Below are 17,361 nucleotides of genomic sequence, written 5' to 3'. Positions count from 1 at the left end.
AAACGTATAGCTGACAATCTTCTGAAGATGCAGATTCAGCTTTGGGGAAATGGACATTTTATGTATGCAGATGCTTTTCAAGCGCTGGTTTTAGAACGTCGCTGTGCTTCCAGCATCCTTTTCAGCCTTCTAAACTGGCTACCGAGGTGCCGATCACATTGTAAAGCGGTTGAGAGGCCGGAGCTGCTCAAACCGCTCTTGCCGTTTCCCATCAATCAAAAGCACTATGTTGTTTCTTTGTATGGAAAGCTTTTCAAGTCTGGCATCGACACGCACCTTTCCTGAAACGTCCAAAAGGTGAATGCTTCGCAAAGAAATCCAGTCTACCTTCAGGGGGCATGATGTTGAAATCGGAATGAGCCCTGGGTGGGCTTGAAGCAGCAGCTGTTCAGTTAACAGCTGCACAGAAACGCACCCCGCTTGCTTTGTATCATTCGCAAGTTTCTGGTTAAAGAGTAAAAAAGGCTGGAATTCTTCTGCCAGCCGGCAGGATTTCTTCTGCACTCACCCAGAAAAGCCAAGAATTGTATTTCATCTTTCGCAAGCTGTATTTTCCAGGAGGAGAATGAATACTTGCATTAAACTGAATCAAGCCGACAGAGACGCACAGCCGTTGTTTTTCTCCATGGGAAGTTTTTCGTTAAGGAAAAACACCGTTGTCATTTTCTTGCCAGCCGGCGGTATTTCTTGTGCAGCGATGAGCCAGATTTGTATTTCGTATTTCGCAAGTTGTGTGAATTTCTTGAAGTTGAAAGTGAATTCGCTCCAGAAAAGAAATGTCCAGTCGCATGAAAGCCGTGGCTGTTTGTTAAACCGCAGGACCTGAGCTTGCGTTCTGTTTCTCATGGCGTTCGCAAAGGCGATTCCTGCCTTTAAAACTGCTGTGACTGCGACTGAAAGTGGCGTGTGGCGCAGCTTCTAAAGTCTTGTTGACGCTCCTCGATGTTGCTTTCTCTCTGCCTAAGGAAGTTCGATTGTCGCGTCGGAACGGGGAGACCTAATCCTTCCAGCTTTAAGCCACCCTTCAGTCTTCTGAAGGGTGTCCGAGTGCTAGCATGTCATTTGGCTTTTTTTTGGGGGGAAGCGGAGAGCGACATTGAAAAAGGTTACCGCCGCCGCCTCGCCCTCCGTGTTAAATGATCGCAAGCCGGCGGCGGCGGCGCTCCCTGTAGTCGTGGCCGAGCGGTTAAGGCGATGGGCTAGAAAGCCATTGGGGTCTCCCCGCGTCGGCTCGAATCCTGCCCACTACGGCGCCCTTCTCCTGTCGCTTCGGCCTGCCCAGAAAAAGGCGGAGTGCCGTTTCTCTCTTCCTGCTTCTTGTACAAACGCTAAATCGCTTGGACCTGCTGCCTTGGAAGTAATGTCTTCAACATCCACCAGTGACATTTCACAGCTGGAAGCACACAGCCACGCTTTTGGCATTGGCATGTCTTTTGCGCCCTACTTCCAGCCTTTGAAGACCTAATTATTCAAACTGAAAGAACCGGCTGAATGAGTGTTTGCAGTGCACCAGGAGGAGCAGGGACCATAGCATTGGAGGGGTGAGGATGGCGCAGATGGAAACGTTTTCATGCGCTCCTCTGGGAGGAATGAAAAGAAAAGACGAAACCGGAAACAGTAGTAGCCGCAAGAGGAAGTGTCTTCAAGCGCCAAGCAAGCGCTCCTCGTTAGTATAGTGGTGCGTATCCCCGCCTGTCACGTGGGAGACCAGGGATGGATTGCTTGACGGCGAGCCAGGTTGCTTTTCTCCCATCAGATTCCAACCGCTAATGCTAACGCAGTGTGTGGGAGCTTACATGCTTTTCCTTTCCCGTCTTTTTCGGACGACTATTCCAAAGGGGTAACCTGAAGGAATAGGGGCCTGAAGACACGAGGCATTCTTAAACCAGCACTGGGCTGCACGGCCTTCTGTTGTGATCAGGTTATATTCGAGTCAAAAAGCCAGAGCATCCGCTTCCATCCTATGGAGCACGAGCTAAATCGGAAGAGGCAGGGGATACACCTACGCCTATCGGCGCACGTTCCCTGCGTCAGGCTGCTTCACCCATTTGCACCCGACTGGAGACGGCACTGAGCAAGCTTTTTGTCAGGAGTGGGATTCGAACCCACGCCTCCAGGGGAGACTGCGACCTGAACGCAGCGCCTTAGACCGCTCGGCCATCCTGACGCGGGCCCCCGGTCCCGGGGCGGTCTGATGAGCCACCGCGATCCCACTACGCTCCTCGAGTATCGCACTGTTATTAATACTACAGTGTGACTCCAGCATTAAAATGTTTGGAAAATGTGTCGGCTTTTATAATCCAGTGTAGAGCAGCATGTGATGATTTGTGCTACAACACCAAGCGCTCAAAGTGACGTCTGCGTTTGTCGTTGAAACTTTCAACTCTTTCATCACTTATGTAGGAAATAAAAAGAGCAGTTGTGCGCCACACGCAGAGAGGCCGTCAGCAGAGTGGCGCAGCGGAAGCGTGCTGGGCCCATAACCCAGAGGTCGATGGATCGAAACCATCCTCTGCTACGTGTGTCCTATGCACGATTCATAAGCATGCCATTGGGTTAGCAAAGTGCCTTCAAATAGTCTGCATCTCCCTTTCTTTAAATTCTGTCCTGAGTTTCTCTCTCGTGTGTGTTTGTGCAAGCTTGACACTTGCGGGACTCTTTAATCTTCACCAATACGGAGATGACCAAATGTGTCTTCGGTTGTTCTGAGGTCTTTGATAGTTTCTTTGAAAGCTTCAACTGAACCTCGAAATCGAAGCAGTTATGTTTATATTGATTTCTCGCGTTAATCATTACGAACCAGGAACAGCCAGCACACTCGGTCGCATTAGTAATTATGTCACGTCTCTACTTAGCAGAGCATTCAAAGGCCCACTGGAAGTAGTAAAGCACTAAAACACTGCAAAACTGAACTCGGGAAAATCATACTGGGAGCTCTGAGCGATGTCTGCATCCAAGCCATCCAATACGGACTCTGAAACCTTGGAATATCAACACTATGATGCGCTACCTTTTACCTGGAGCAAAACGATGGAATTAGAAGAATGCTTACCGCAGGATACAACTGTGCCGCTGTTATTTGGAGCACGGTTTTCACTTGCATGAAAACTACAGCAGAACGTAGAAGGATGATCACTGAGGAGTCCACGCGGGCATGCTGAGGAGATTGTAGGTCGTACATTTCAATGATTACTGACATTTGCGCTGCTGGAGGTACAGTAATCAACAAAGAACAGGGTGTGCTACTCTCGAATCCGGTCAGCACATGATGAAAAGCCAGGAAGTATACCTTGTCAAATTGCCGTCAACAGGGACAAGTTAACCACCAGCTCCACCGGCGCCCGGCTAGCTCAGTCGGTAGAGCATGAGACTCTTAATCTCAGGGTCGTGGGTTCGAGCCCCACGTTGGGCGGTGCCCGTCTCCTTATTAACAAAGTTTCCCGCTCATCCTTGAACCTCTTACACCTCGATGGTACCGAGCACTGCGTTTTAATGCACAGGTGTGATCAAACCGAGATGAAAAGGGCGTATCTAGCTCCTTGCCCGAGAGATAAATCAAGGGTTCCGCAGATAATCCCTTGGCTCCGGTCACCCGGACGCAGATAGGAGCTGCAGCCATCATAACTTGTATGAAAACTAAGAAGAGCTCCTGTCTATTTACAGTTTCATTTACTCTAGCGTTTCCTTAAACATTGCGTGTACGAAGGCTAAGAAATTGGAGAGCTATTCTAATACAATAACTATTAGGAATCTTTTGGGCATAACAGTTTCACTGTGATTTTGCAGGTAACACGTACGTTGGGAAAACATTTTGAACGCGATCAATAACCGCACTGGAAAAATGTGGGAAAGAAAGGGCGAAAAGCGACTCTTCAACATGTGGAAATATCTTCCTGAGCGGAGCCCTCTTCTCGAAGCTCAACACTCTGCAAGAGTCACTTCTCCCAACTTGCGCCCGCAGGTTTCCGTAGTGTGCCTGCAAAGAGCCATCCGCTTGAGACAGGTGCACCTCCCGATTTCATTGAACTAAGCTAGATGCACAATTTCTAATGCAGCCTTCATCACAATAGACAGTTCATTTCTCGAAAGCTTGTCGTAAAAAAAGGAAACAAAGAACGAAAACGTATAGCTGACAATCTTCTGAAGATGCAGATTCAGCTTTGGGGAAATGGACATTTTATGTATGCAGATGCTTTTCAAGCGCTGGTTTTAGAACGTCGCTGTGCTTCCAGCATCCTTTTCAGCCTTCTAAACTGGCTACCGAGGTGCCGATCACATTGTAAAGCGGTTGAGAGGCCGGAGCTGCTCAAACCGCTCTTGCCGTTTCCCATCAATCAAAAGCACTATGTTGTTTCTTTGTATGGAAAGCTTTTCAAGTCTGGCATCGACACGCACCTTTCCTGAAACGTCCAAAAGGTGAATGCTTCGCAAAGAAATCCAGTCTACCTTCAGGGGGCATGATGTTGAAATCGGAATGAGCCCTGGGTGGGCTTGAAGCAGCAGCTGTTCAGTTAACAGCTGCACAGAAACGCACCCCGCTTGCTTTGTATCATTCGCAAGTTTCTGGTTAAAGAGTAAAAAAGGCTGGAATTCTTCTGCCAGCCGGCAGGATTTCTTCTGCACTCACCCAGAAAAGCCAAGAATTGTATTTCATCTTTCGCAAGCTGTATTTTCCAGGAGGAGAATGAATACTTGCATTAAACTGAATCAAGCCGACAGAGACGCACAGCCGTTGTTTTTCTCCATGGGAAGTTTTTCGTTAAGGAAAAACACCGTTGTCATTTTCTTGCCAGCCGGCGGTATTTCTTGTGCAGCGATGAGCCAGATTTGTATTTCGTATTTCGCAAGTTGTGTGAATTTCTTGAAGTTGAAAGTGAATTCGCTCCAGAAAAGAAATGTCCAGTCGCATGAAAGCCGTGGCTGTTTGTTAAACCGCAGGACCTGAGCTTGCGTTCTGTTTCTCATGGCGTTCGCAAAGGCGATTCCTGCCTTTAAAACTGCTGTGACTGCGACTGAAAGTGGCGTGTGGCGCAGCTTCTAAAGTCTTGTTGACGCTCCTCGATGTTGCTTTCTCTCTGCCTAAGGAAGTTCGATTGTCGCGTCGGAACGGGGAGACCTAATCCTTCCAGCTTTAAGCCACCCTTCAGTCTTCTGAAGGGTGTCCGAGTGCTAGCATGTCATTTGGCTTTTTTTTGGGGGGAAGCGGAGAGCGACATTGAAAAAGGTTACCGCCGCCGCCTCGCCCTCCGTGTTAAATGATCGCAAGCCGGCGGCGGCGGCGCTCCCTGTAGTCGTGGCCGAGCGGTTAAGGCGATGGGCTAGAAAGCCATTGGGGTCTCCCCGCGTCGGCTCGAATCCTGCCCACTACGGCGCCCTTCTCCTGTCGCTTCGGCCTGCCCAGAAAAAGGCGGAGTGCCGTTTCTCTCTTCCTGCTTCTTGTACAAACGCTAAATCGCTTGGACCTGCTGCCTTGGAAGTAATGTCTTCAACATCCACCAGTGACATTTCACAGCTGGAAGCACACAGCCACGCTTTTGGCATTGGCATGTCTTTTGCGCCCTACTTCCAGCCTTTGAAGACCTAATTATTCAAACTGAAAGAACCGGCTGAATGAGTGTTTGCAGTGCACCAGGAGGAGCAGGGACCATAGCATTGGAGGGGTGAGGATGGCGCAGATGGAAACGTTTTCATGCGCTCCTCTGGGAGGAATGAAAAGAAAAGACGAAACCGGAAACAGTAGTAGCCGCAAGAGGAAGTGTCTTCAAGCGCCAAGCAAGCGCTCCTCGTTAGTATAGTGGTGCGTATCCCCGCCTGTCACGTGGGAGACCAGGGATGGATTGCTTGACGGCGAGCCAGGTTGCTTTTCTCCCATCAGATTCCAACCGCTAATGCTAACGCAGTGTGTGGGAGCTTACATGCTTTTCCTTTCCCGTCTTTTTCGGACGACTATTCCAAAGGGGTAACCTGAAGGAATAGGGGCCTGAAGACACGAGGCATTCTTAAACCAGCACTGGGCTGCACGGCCTTCTGTTGTGATCAGGTTATATTCGAGTCAAAAAGCCAGAGCATCCGCTTCCATCCTATGGAGCACGAGCTAAATCGGAAGAGGCAGGGGATACACCTACGCCTATCGGCGCACGTTCCCTGCGTCAGGCTGCTTCACCCATTTGCACCCGACTGGAGACGGCACTGAGCAAGCTTTTTGTCAGGAGTGGGATTCGAACCCACGCCTCCAGGGGAGACTGCGACCTGAACGCAGCGCCTTAGACCGCTCGGCCATCCTGACGCGGGCCCCCGGTCCCGGGGCGGTCTGATGAGCCACCGCGATCCCACTACGCTCCTCGAGTATCGCACTGTTATTAATACTACAGTGTGACTCCAGCATTAAAATGTTTGGAAAATGTGTCGGCTTTTATAATCCAGTGTAGAGCAGCATGTGATGATTTGTGCTACAACACCAAGCGCTCAAAGTGACGTCTGCGTTTGTCGTTGAAACTTTCAACTCTTTCATCACTTATGTAGGAAATAAAAAGAGCAGTTGTGCGCCACACGCAGAGAGGCCGTCAGCAGAGTGGCGCAGCGGAAGCGTGCTGGGCCCATAATCCAGAGGTCGATGGATCGAAACCATCCTCTGCTACGTGTGTCCTATGCACGATTCATAAGCATGCCATTGGGTTAGCAAAGTGCCTTCAAATAGTCTGCATCTCCCTTTCTTTAAATTCTGTCCTGAGTTTCTCTCTCGTGTGTGTTTGTGCAAGCTTGACACTTGCGGGACTCTTTAATCTTCACCAATACGGAGATGACCAAATGTGTCTTCGGTTGTTCTGAGGTCTTTGATAGTTTCTTTGAAAGCTTCAACTGAACCTCGAAATCGAAGCAGTTATGTTTATATTGATTTCTCGCGTTAATCATTACGAACCAGGAACAGCCAGCACACTCGGTCGCATTAGTAATTATGTCACGTCTCTACTTAGCAGAGCATTCAAAGGCCCACTGGAAGTAGTAAAGCACTAAAACACTGCAAAACTGAACTCGGGAAAATCATACTGGGAGCTCTGAGCGATGTCTGCATCCAAGCCATCCAATACGGACTCTGAAACCTTGGAATATCAACACTATGATGCGCTACCTTTTACCTGGAGCAAAACGATGGAATTAGAAGAATGCTTACCGCAGGATACAACTGTGCCGCTGTTATTTGGAGCACGGTTTTCACTTGCATGAAAACTACAGCAGAACGTAGAAGGATGATCACTGAGGAGTCCACGCGGGCATGCTGAGGAGATTGTAGGTCGTACATTTCAATGATTACTGACATTTGCGCTGCTGGAGGTACAGTAATCAACAAAGAACAGGGTGTGCTACTCTCGAATCCGGTCAGCACATGATGAAAAGCCAGGAAGTATACCTTGTCAAATTGCCGTCAACAGGGACAAGTTAACCACCAGCTCCACCGGCGCCCGGCTAGCTCAGTCGGTAGAGCATGAGACTCTTAATCTCAGGGTCGTGGGTTCGAGCCCCACGTTGGGCGGTGCCCGTCTCCTTATTAACAAAGTTTCCCGCTCATCCTTGAACCTCTTACACCTCGATGGTACCGAGCACTGCGTTTTAATGCACAGGTGTGATCAAACCGAGATGAAAAGGGCGTATCTAGCTCCTTGCCCGAGAGATAAATCAAGGGTTCCGCAGATAATCCCTTGGCTCCGGTCACCCGGACGCAGATAGGAGCTGCAGCCATCATAACTTGTATGAAAACTAAGAAGAGCTCCTGTCTATTTACAGTTTCATTTACTCTAGCGTTTCCTTAAACATTGCGTGTACGAAGGCTAAGAAATTGGAGAGCTATTCTAATACAATAACTATTAGGAATCTTTTGGGCATAACAGTTTCACTGTGATTTTGCAGGTAACACGTACGTTGGGAAAACATTTTGAACGCGATCAATAACCGCACTGGAAAAATGTGGGAAAGAAAGGGCGAAAAGCGACTCTTCAACATGTGGAAATATCTTCCTGAGCGGAGCCCTCTTCTCGAAGCTCAACACTCTGCAAGAGTCACTTCTCCCAACTTGCGCCCGCAGGTTTCCGTAGTGTGCCTGCAAAGAGCCATCCGCTTGAGACAGGTGCACCTCCCGATTTCATTGAACTAAGCTAGATGCACAATTTCTAATGCAGCCTTCATCACAATAGACAGTTCATTTCTCGAAAGCTTGTCGTAAAAAAAGGAAACAAAGAACGAAAACGTATAGCTGACAATCTTCTGAAGATGCAGATTCAGCTTTGGGGAAATGGACATTTTATGTATGCAGATGCTTTTCAAGCGCTGGTTTTAGAACGTCGCTGTGCTTCCAGCATCCTTTTCAGCCTTCTAAACTGGCTACCGAGGTGCCGATCACATTGTAAAGCGGTTGAGAGGCCGGAGCTGCTCAAACCGCTCTTGCCGTTTCCCATCAATCAAAAGCACTATGTTGTTTCTTTGTATGGAAAGCTTTTCAAGTCTGGCATCGACACGCACCTTTCCTGAAACGTCCAAAAGGTGAATGCTTCGCAAAGAAATCCAGTCTACCTTCAGGGGGCATGATGTTGAAATCGGAATGAGCCCTGGGTGGGCTTGAAGCAGCAGCTGTTCAGTTAACAGCTGCACAGAAACGCACCCCGCTTGCTTTGTATCATTCGCAAGTTTCTGGTTAAAGAGTAAAAAAGGCTGGAATTCTTCTGCCAGCCGGCAGGATTTCTTCTGCACTCACCCAGAAAAGCCAAGAATTGTATTTCATCTTTCGCAAGCTGTATTTTCCAGGAGGAGAATGAATACTTGCATTAAACTGAATCAAGCCGACAGAGACGCACAGCCGTTGTTTTTCTCCATGGGAAGTTTTTCGTTAAGGAAAAACACCGTTGTCATTTTCTTGCCAGCCGGCGGTATTTCTTGTGCAGCGATGAGCCAGATTTGTATTTCGTATTTCGCAAGTTGTGTGAATTTCTTGAAGTTGAAAGTGAATTCGCTCCAGAAAAGAAATGTCCAGTCGCATGAAAGCCGTGGCTGTTTGTTAAACCGCAGGACCTGAGCTTGCGTTCTGTTTCTCATGGCGTTCGCAAAGGCGATTCCTGCCTTTAAAACTGCTGTGACTGCGACTGAAAGTGGCGTGTGGCGCAGCTTCTAAAGTCTTGTTGACGCTCCTCGATGTTGCTTTCTCTCTGCCTAAGGAAGTTCGATTGTCGCGTCGGAACGGGGAGACCTAATCCTTCCAGCTTTAAGCCACCCTTCAGTCTTCTGAAGGGTGTCCGAGTGCTAGCATGTCATTTGGCTTTTTTTTGGGGGGAAGCGGAGAGCGACATTGAAAAAGGTTACCGCCGCCGCCTCGCCCTCCGTGTTAAATGATCGCAAGCCGGCGGCGGCGGCGCTCCCTGTAGTCGTGGCCGAGCGGTTAAGGCGATGGGCTAGAAAGCCATTGGGGTCTCCCCGCGTCGGCTCGAATCCTGCCCACTACGGCGCCCTTCTCCTGTCGCTTCGGCCTGCCCAGAAAAAGGCGGAGTGCCGTTTCTCTCTTCCTGCTTCTTGTACAAACGCTAAATCGCTTGGACCTGCTGCCTTGGAAGTAATGTCTTCAACATCCACCAGTGACATTTCACAGCTGGAAGCACACAGCCACGCTTTTGGCATTGGCATGTCTTTTGCGCCCTACTTCCAGCCTTTGAAGTCCTAATTATTCAAACTGAAAGAACCGGCTGAATGAGTGTTTGCAGTGCACCAGGAGGAGCAGGGACCATAGCATTGGAGGGGTGAGGATGGCGCAGATGGAAACGTTTTCATGCGCTCCTCTGGGAGGAATGAAAAGAAAAGACGAAACCGGAAACAGTAGTAGCCGCAAGAGGAAGTGTCTTCAAGCGCCAAGCAAGCGCTCCTCGTTAGTATAGTGGTGCGTATCCCCGCCTGTCACGTGGGAGACCAGGGATGGATTGCTTGACGGCGAGCCAGGTTGCTTTTCTCCCATCAGATTCCAACCGCTAATGCTAACGCAGTGTGTGGGAGCTTACATGCTTTTCCTTTCCCGTCTTTTTCGGACGACTATTCCAAAGGGGTAACCTGAAGGAATAGGGGCCTGAAGACACGAGGCATTCTTAAACCAGCACTGGGCTGCACGGCCTTCTGTTGTGATCAGGTTATATTCGAGTCAAAAAGCCAGAGCATCCGCTTCCATCCTATGGAGCACGAGCTAAATCGGAAGAGGCAGGGGATACACCTACGCCTATCGGCGCACGTTCCCTGCGTCAGGCTGCTTCACCCATTTGCACCCGACTGGAGACGGCACTGAGCAAGCTTTTTGTCAGGAGTGGGATTCGAACCCACGCCTCCAGGGGAGACTGCGACCTGAACGCAGCGCCTTAGACCGCTCGGCCATCCTGACGCGGGCCCCCGGTCCCGGGGCGGTCTGATGAGCCACCGCGATCCCACTACGCTCCTCGAGTATCGCACTGTTATTAATACTACAGTGTGACTCCAGCATTAAAATGTTTGGAAAATGTGTCGGCTTTTATAATCCAGTGTAGAGCAGCATGTGATGATTTGTGCTACAACACCAAGCGCTCAAAGTGACGTCTGCGTTTGTCGTTGAAACTTTCAACTCTTTCATCACTTATGTAGGAAATAAAAAGAGCAGTTGTGCGCCACACGCAGAGAGGCCGTCAGCAGAGTGGCGCAGCAGAAGCGTGCTGGGCCCATAATCCAGAGGTCGATGGATCGAAACCATCCTCTGCTACGTGTGTCCTATGCACGATTCATAAGCATGCCATTGGGTTAGCAAAGTGCCTTCAAATAGTCTGCATCTCCCTTTCTTTAAATTCTGTCCTGAGTTTCTCTCTCGTGTGTGTTTGTGCAAGCTTGACACTTGCGGGACTCTTTAATCTTCACCAATACGGAGATGACCAAATGTGTCTTCGGTTGTTCTGAGGTCTTTGATAGTTTCTTTGAAAGCTTCAACTGAACCTCGAAATCGAAGCAGTTATGTTTATATTGATTTCTCGCGTTAATCATTACGAACCAGGAACAGCCAGCACACTCGGTCGCATTAGTAATTATGTCACGTCTCTACTTAGCAGAGCATTCAAAGGCCCACTGGAAGTAGTAAAGCACTAAAACACTGCAAAACTGAACTCGGGAAAATCATACTGGGAGCTCTGAGCGATGTCTGCATCCAAGCCATCCAATACGGACTCTGAAACCTTGGAATATCAACACTATGATGCGCTACCTTTTACCTGGAGCAAAACGATGGAATTAGAAGAATGCTTACCGCAGGATACAACTGTGCCGCTGTTATTTGGAGCACGGTTTTCACTTGCATGAAAACTACAGCAGAACGTAGAAGGATGATCACTGAGGAGTCCACGCGGGCATGCTGAGGAGATTGTAGGTCGTACATTTCAATGATTACTGACATTTGCGCTGCTGGAGGTACAGTAATCAACAAAGAACAGGGTGTGCTACTCTCGAATCCGGTCAGCACATGATGAAAAGCCAGGAAGTATACCTTGTCAAATTGCCGTCAACAGGGACAAGTTAACCACCAGCTCCACCGGCGCCCGGCTAGCTCAGTCGGTAGAGCATGAGACTCTTAATCTCAGGGTCGTGGGTTCGAGCCCCACGTTGGGCGGTGCCCGTCTCCTTATTAACAAAGTTTCCCGCTCATCCTTGAACCTCTTACACCTCGATGGTACCGAGCACTGCGTTTTAATGCACAGGTGTGATCAAACCGAGATGAAAAGGGCGTATCTAGCTCCTTGCCCGAGAGATAAATCAAGGGTTCCGCAGATAATCCCTTGGCTCCGGTCACCCGGACGCAGATAGGAGCTGCAGCCATCATAACTTGTATGAAAACTAAGAAGAGCTCCTGTCTATTTACAGTTTCATTTACTCTAGCGTTTCCTTAAACATTGCGTGTACGAAGGCTAAGAAATTGGAGAGCTATTCTAATACAATAACTATTAGGAATCTTTTGGGCATAACAGTTTCACTGTGATTTTGCAGGTAACACGTACGTTGGGAAAACATTTTGAACGCGATCAATAACCGCACTGGAAAAATGTGGGAAAGAAAGGGCGAAAAGCGACTCTTCAACATGTGGAAATATCTTCCTGAGCGGAGCCCTCTTCTCGAAGCTCAACACTCTGCAAGAGTCACTTCTCCCAACTTGCACCCGCAGGTTTCCGTAGTGTGCCTGCAAAGAGCCATCCGCTTGAGACAGGTGCACCTCCCGATTTCATTGAACTAAGCTAGATGCACAATTTCTAATGCAGCCTTCATCACAATAGACAGTTCATTTCTCGAAAGCTTGTCGTAAAAAAAGGAAACAAAGAACGAAAACGTATAGCTGACAATCTTCTGAAGATGCAGATTCAGCTTTGGGGAAATGGACATTTTATGTATGCAGATGCTTTTCAAGCGCTGGTTTTAGAACGTCGCTGTGCTTCCAGCATCCTTTTCAGCCTTCTAAACTGGCTACCGAGGTGCCGATCACATTGTAAAGCGGTTGAGAGGCCGGAGCTGCTCAAACCGCTCTTGCCGTTTCCCATCAATCAAAAGCACTATGTTGTTTCTTTGTATGGAAAGCTTTTCAAGTCTGGCATCGACACGCACCTTTCCTGAAACGTCCAAAAGGTGAATGCTTCGCAAAGAAATCCAGTCTACCTTCAGGGGGCATGATGTTGAAATCGGAATGAGCCCTGGGTGGGCTTGAAGCAGCAGCTGTTCAGTTAACAGCTGCACAGAAACGCACCCCGCTTGCTTTGTATCATTCGCAAGTTTCTGGTTAAAGAGTAAAAAAGGCTGGAATTCTTCTGCCAGCCGGCAGGATTTCTTCTGCACTCACCCAGAAAAGCCAAGAATTGTATTTCATCTTTCGCAAGCTGTATTTTCCAGGAGGAGAATGAATACTTGCATTAAACTGAATCAAGCCGACAGAGACGCACAGCCGTTGTTTTTCTCCATGGGAAGTTTTTCGTTAAGGAAAAACACCGTTGTCATTTTCTTGCCAGCCGGCGGTATTTCTTGTGCAGCGATGAGCCAGATTTGTATTTCGTATTTCGCAAGTTGTGTGAATTTCTTGAAGTTGAAAGTGAATTCGCTCCAGAAAAGAAATGTCCAGTCGCATGAAAGCCGTGGCTGTTTGTTAAACCGCAGGACCTGAGCTTGCGTTCTGTTTCTCATGGCGTTCGCAAAGGCGATTCCTGCCTTTAAAACTGCTGTGACTGCGACTGAAAGTGGCGTGTGGCGCAGCTTCTAAAGTCTTGTTGACGCTCCTCGATGTTGCTTTCTCTCTGCCTAAGGAAGTTCGATTGTCGCGTCGGAACGGGGAGACCTAATCCTTCCAGCTTTAAGCCACCCTTCAGTCTTCTGAAGGGTGTCCGAGTGCTAGCATGTCATTTGGCTTTTTTTTGGGGGGAAGCGGAGAGCGACATTGAAAAAGGTTACCGCCGCCGCCTCGCCCTCCGTGTTAAATGATCGCAAGCCGGCGGCGGCGGCGCTCCCTGTAGTCGTGGCCGAGCGGTTAAGGCGATGGGCTAGAAAGCCATTGGGGTCTCCCCGCGTCGGCTCGAATCCTGCCCACTACGGCGCCCTTCTCCTGTCGCTTCGGCCTGCCCAGAAAAAGGCGGAGTGCCGTTTCTCTCTTCCTGCTTCTTGTACAAACGCTAAATCGCTTGGACCTGCTGCCTTGGAAGTAATGTCTTCAACATCCACCAGTGACATTTCACAGCTGGAAGCACACAGCCACGCTTTTGGCATTGGCATGTCTTTTGCGCCCTACTTCCAGCCTTTGAAGACCTAATTATTCAAACTGAAAGAACCGGCTGAATGAGTGTTTGCAGTGCACCAGGAGGAGCAGGGACCATAGCATTGGAGGGGTGAGGATGGCGCAGATGGAAACGTTTTCATGCGCTCCTCTGGGAGGAATGAAAAGAAAAGACGAAACCGGAAACAGTAGTAGCCGCAAGAGGAAGTGTCTTCAAGCGCCAAGCAAGCGCTCCTCGTTAGTATAGTGGTGCGTATCCCCGCCTGTCACGTGGGAGACCAGGGATGGATTGCTTGACGGCGAGCCAGGTTGCTTTTCTCCCATCAGATTCCAACCGCTAATGCTAACGCAGTGTGTGGGAGCTTACATGCTTTTCCTTTCCCGTCTTTTTCGGACGACTATTCCAAAGGGGTAACCTGAAGGAATAGGGGCCTGAAGACACGAGGCATTCTTAAACCAGCACTGGGCTGCACGGCCTTCTGTTGTGATCAGGTTATATTCGAGTCAAAAAGCCAGAGCATCCGCTTCCATCCTATGGAGCACGAGCTAAATCGGAAGAGGCAGGGGATACACCTACGCCTATCGGCGCACGTTCCCTGCGTCAGGCTGCTTCACCCATTTGCACCCGACTGGAGACGGCACTGAGCAAGCTTTTTGTCAGGAGTGGGATTCGAACCCACGCCTCCAGGGGAGACTGCGACCTGAACGCAGCGCCTTAGACCGCTCGGCCATCCTGACGCGGGCCCCCGGTCCCGGGGCGGTCTGATGAGCCACCGCGATCCCACTACGCTCCTCGAGTATCGCACTGTTATTAATACTACAGTGTGACTCCAGCATTAAAATGTTTGGAAAATGTGTCGGCTTTTATAATCCAGTGTAGAGCAGCATGTGATGATTTGTGCTACAACACCAAGCGCTCAAAGTGACGTCTGCGTTTGTCGTTGAAACTTTCAACTCTTTCATCACTTATGTAGGAAATAAAAAGAGCAGTTGTGCGCCACACGCAGAGAGGCCGTCAGCAGAGTGGCGCAGCGGAAGCGTGCTGGGCCCATAATCCAGAGGTCGATGGATCGAAACCATCCTCTGCTACGTGTGTCCTATGCACGATTCATAAGCATGCCATTGGGTTAGCAAAGTGCCTTCAAATAGTCTGCATCTCCCTTTCTTTAAATTCTGTCCTGAGTTTCTCTCTCGTGTGTGTTTGTGCAAGCTTGACACTTGCGGGACTCTTTAATCTTCACCAATACGGAGATGACCAAATGTGTCTTCGGTTGTTCTGAGGTCTTTGATAGTTTCTTTGAAAGCTTCAACTGAACCTCGAAATCGAAGCAGTTATGTTTATATTGATTTCTCGCGTTAATCATTACGAACCAGGAACAGCCAGCACACTCGGTCGCATTAGTAATTATGTCACGTCTCTACTTAGCAGAGCATTCAAAGGCCCACTGGAAGTAGTAAAGCACTAAAACACTGCAAAACTGAACTCGGGAAAATCATACTGGGAGCTCTGAGCGATGTCTGCATCCAAGCCATCCAATACGGACTCTGAAACCTTGGAATATCAACACTATGATGCGCTACCTTTTACCTGGAGCAAAACGATGGAATTAGAAGAATGCTTACCGCAGGATACAACTGTGCCGCTGTTATTTGGAGCACGGTTTTCACTTGCATGAAAACTACAGCAGAACGTAGAAGGATGATCACTGAGGAGTCCACGCGGGCATGCTGAGGAGATTGTAGGTCGTACATTTCAATGATTACTGACATTTGCGCTGCTGGAGGTACAGTAATCAACAAAGAACAGGGTGTGCTACTCTCGAATCCGGTCAGCACATGATGAAAAGCCAGGAAGTATACCTTGTCAAATTGCCGTCAACAGGGACAAGTTAACCACCAGCTCCACCGGCGCCCGGCTAGCTCAGTCGGTAGAGCATGAGACTCTTAATCTCAGGGTCGTGGGTTCGAGCCCCACGTTGGGCGGTGCCCGTCTCCTTATTAACAAAGTTTCCCGCTCATCCTTGAACCTCTTACACCTCGATGGTACCGAGCACTGCGTTTTAATGCACAGGTGTGATCAAACCGAGATGAAAAGGGCGTATCTAGCTCCTTGCCCGAGAGATAAATCAAGGGTTCCGCAGATAATCCCTTGGCTCCGGTCACCCGGACGCAGATAGGAGCTGCAGCCATCATAACTTGTATGAAAACTAAGAAGAGCTCCTGTCTATTTACAGTTTCATTTACTCTAGCGTTTCCTTAAACATTGCGTGTACGAAGGCTAAGAAATTGGAGAGCTATTCTAATACAATAACTATTAGGAATCTTTTGGGCATAACAGTTTCACTGTGATTTTGCAGGTAACACGTACGTTGGGAAAACATTTTGAACGCGATCAATAACCGCACTGGAAAAATGTGGGAAAGAAAGGGCGAAAAGCGACTCTTCAACATGTGGAAATATCTTCCTGAGCGGAGCCCTCTTCTCGAAGCTCAACACTCTGCAAGAGTCACTTCTCCCAACTTGCGCCCGCAGGTTTCCGTAGTGTGCCTGCAAGGAGCCATCCGCTTGAGACAGGTGCACCTCCCGATTTCATTGAACTAAGCTAGATGCACAATTTCTAATGCAGCCTTCATCACAATAGACAGTTCATTTCTCGAAAGCTTGTCGTAAAAAAAGGAAACAAAGAACGAAAACGTATAGCTGACAATCTTCTGAAGATGCAGATTCAGCTTTGGGGAAATGGACATTTTATGTATGCAGATGCTTTTCAAGCGCTGGTTTTAGAACGTCGCTGTGCTTCCAGCATCCTTTTCAGCCTTCTAAACTGGCTACCGAGGTGCCGATCACATTGTAAAGCGGTTGAGAGGCCGGAGCTGCTCAAACCGCTCTTGCCGTTTCCCATCAATCAAAAGCACTATGTTGTTTCTTTGTATGGAAAGCTTTTCAAGTCTGGCATCGACACGCACCTTTCCTGAAACGTCCAAAAGGTGAATGCTTCGCAAAGAAATCCAGTCTACCTTCAGGGGGCATGATGTTGAAATCGGAATGAGCCCTGGGTGGGCTTGAAGCAGCAGCTGTTCAGTTAACAGCTGCACAGAAACGCACCCCGCTTGCTTTGTATCATTCGCAAGTTTCTGGTTAAAGAGTAAAAAAGGCTGGAATTCTTCTGCCAGCCGGCAGGATTTCTTCTGCACTCACCCAGAAAAGCCAAGAATTGTATTTCATCTTTCGCAAGCTGTATTTTCCAGGAGGAGAATGAATACTTGCATTAAACTGAATCAAGCCGACAGAGACGCACAGCCGTTGTTTTTCTCCATGGGAAGTTTTTCGTTAAGGAAAAACACCGTTGTCATTTTCTTGCCAGCCGGCGGTATTTCTTGTGCAGCGATGAGCCAGATTTGTATTTCGTATTTCGCAAGTTGTGTGAATTTCTTGAAGTTGAAAGTGAATTCGCTCCAGAAAAGAAATGTCCAGTCGCATGAAAGCCGTGGCTGTTTGTTAAACCGCAGGACCTGAGCTTGCGTTCTGTTTCTCATGGCGTTCGCAAAGGCGATTCCTGCCTTTAAAACTGCTGT

The 17,361-nt window shown here is 48.8% G+C and overlaps 9 non-coding genes across 9 annotated transcripts; 5 read left to right on the top strand and 4 right to left on the bottom strand.

The window, feature by feature from the left end:
* Positions 1 to 2,084: 2,084 nt before the first annotated feature.
* On the bottom strand, positions 2,085 to 2,167 carry trnal-cag (transfer RNA leucine (anticodon CAG)). Its single transcript has one exon. It is a non-coding gene; the product is annotated as a tRNA-Leu (tRNA).
* Positions 2,168 to 2,446: 279 nt separating this feature from the next.
* trnam-cau (transfer RNA methionine (anticodon CAU)) lies at positions 2,447 to 2,518 on the top strand. The gene has a single exon. It is a non-coding gene; the product is annotated as a tRNA-Met (tRNA).
* Positions 2,519 to 3,339: 821 nt separating this feature from the next.
* On the top strand, positions 3,340 to 3,412 carry trnak-cuu (transfer RNA lysine (anticodon CUU)). The gene has a single exon. It is a non-coding gene; the product is annotated as a tRNA-Lys (tRNA).
* A 2,791-nt stretch (positions 3,413 to 6,203) lies between these two features.
* trnal-cag (transfer RNA leucine (anticodon CAG)) lies at positions 6,204 to 6,286 on the bottom strand. The gene has a single exon. It is a non-coding gene; the product is annotated as a tRNA-Leu (tRNA).
* Positions 6,287 to 7,458: 1,172 nt separating this feature from the next.
* On the top strand, positions 7,459 to 7,531 carry trnak-cuu (transfer RNA lysine (anticodon CUU)). The gene has a single exon. It is a non-coding gene; the product is annotated as a tRNA-Lys (tRNA).
* Positions 7,532 to 10,322: 2,791 nt separating this feature from the next.
* Positions 10,323 to 10,405, bottom strand: trnal-cag (transfer RNA leucine (anticodon CAG)). Its single transcript has one exon. It is a non-coding gene; the product is annotated as a tRNA-Leu (tRNA).
* Positions 10,406 to 11,577: 1,172 nt separating this feature from the next.
* Positions 11,578 to 11,650, top strand: trnak-cuu (transfer RNA lysine (anticodon CUU)). The gene has a single exon. It is a non-coding gene; the product is annotated as a tRNA-Lys (tRNA).
* Positions 11,651 to 14,441: 2,791 nt separating this feature from the next.
* Positions 14,442 to 14,524, bottom strand: trnal-cag (transfer RNA leucine (anticodon CAG)). The gene has a single exon. It is a non-coding gene; the product is annotated as a tRNA-Leu (tRNA).
* Positions 14,525 to 15,696: 1,172 nt separating this feature from the next.
* On the top strand, positions 15,697 to 15,769 carry trnak-cuu (transfer RNA lysine (anticodon CUU)). The gene has a single exon. It is a non-coding gene; the product is annotated as a tRNA-Lys (tRNA).
* The last annotated feature ends 1,592 nt before the right edge of the window (positions 15,770 to 17,361 follow it).

Source organism: Lepisosteus oculatus, unplaced genomic scaffold, assembly GCF_040954835.1.
Source record: "Lepisosteus oculatus isolate fLepOcu1 unplaced genomic scaffold, fLepOcu1.hap2 HAP2_SCAFFOLD_75, whole genome shotgun sequence".
Classification (NCBI taxonomy): domain Eukaryota; kingdom Metazoa; phylum Chordata; class Actinopteri; order Semionotiformes; family Lepisosteidae; genus Lepisosteus; species Lepisosteus oculatus.
Note: the sequence above shows the minus strand (reverse complement) of the source record. Positions and strands in the feature narration are given on the sequence as shown.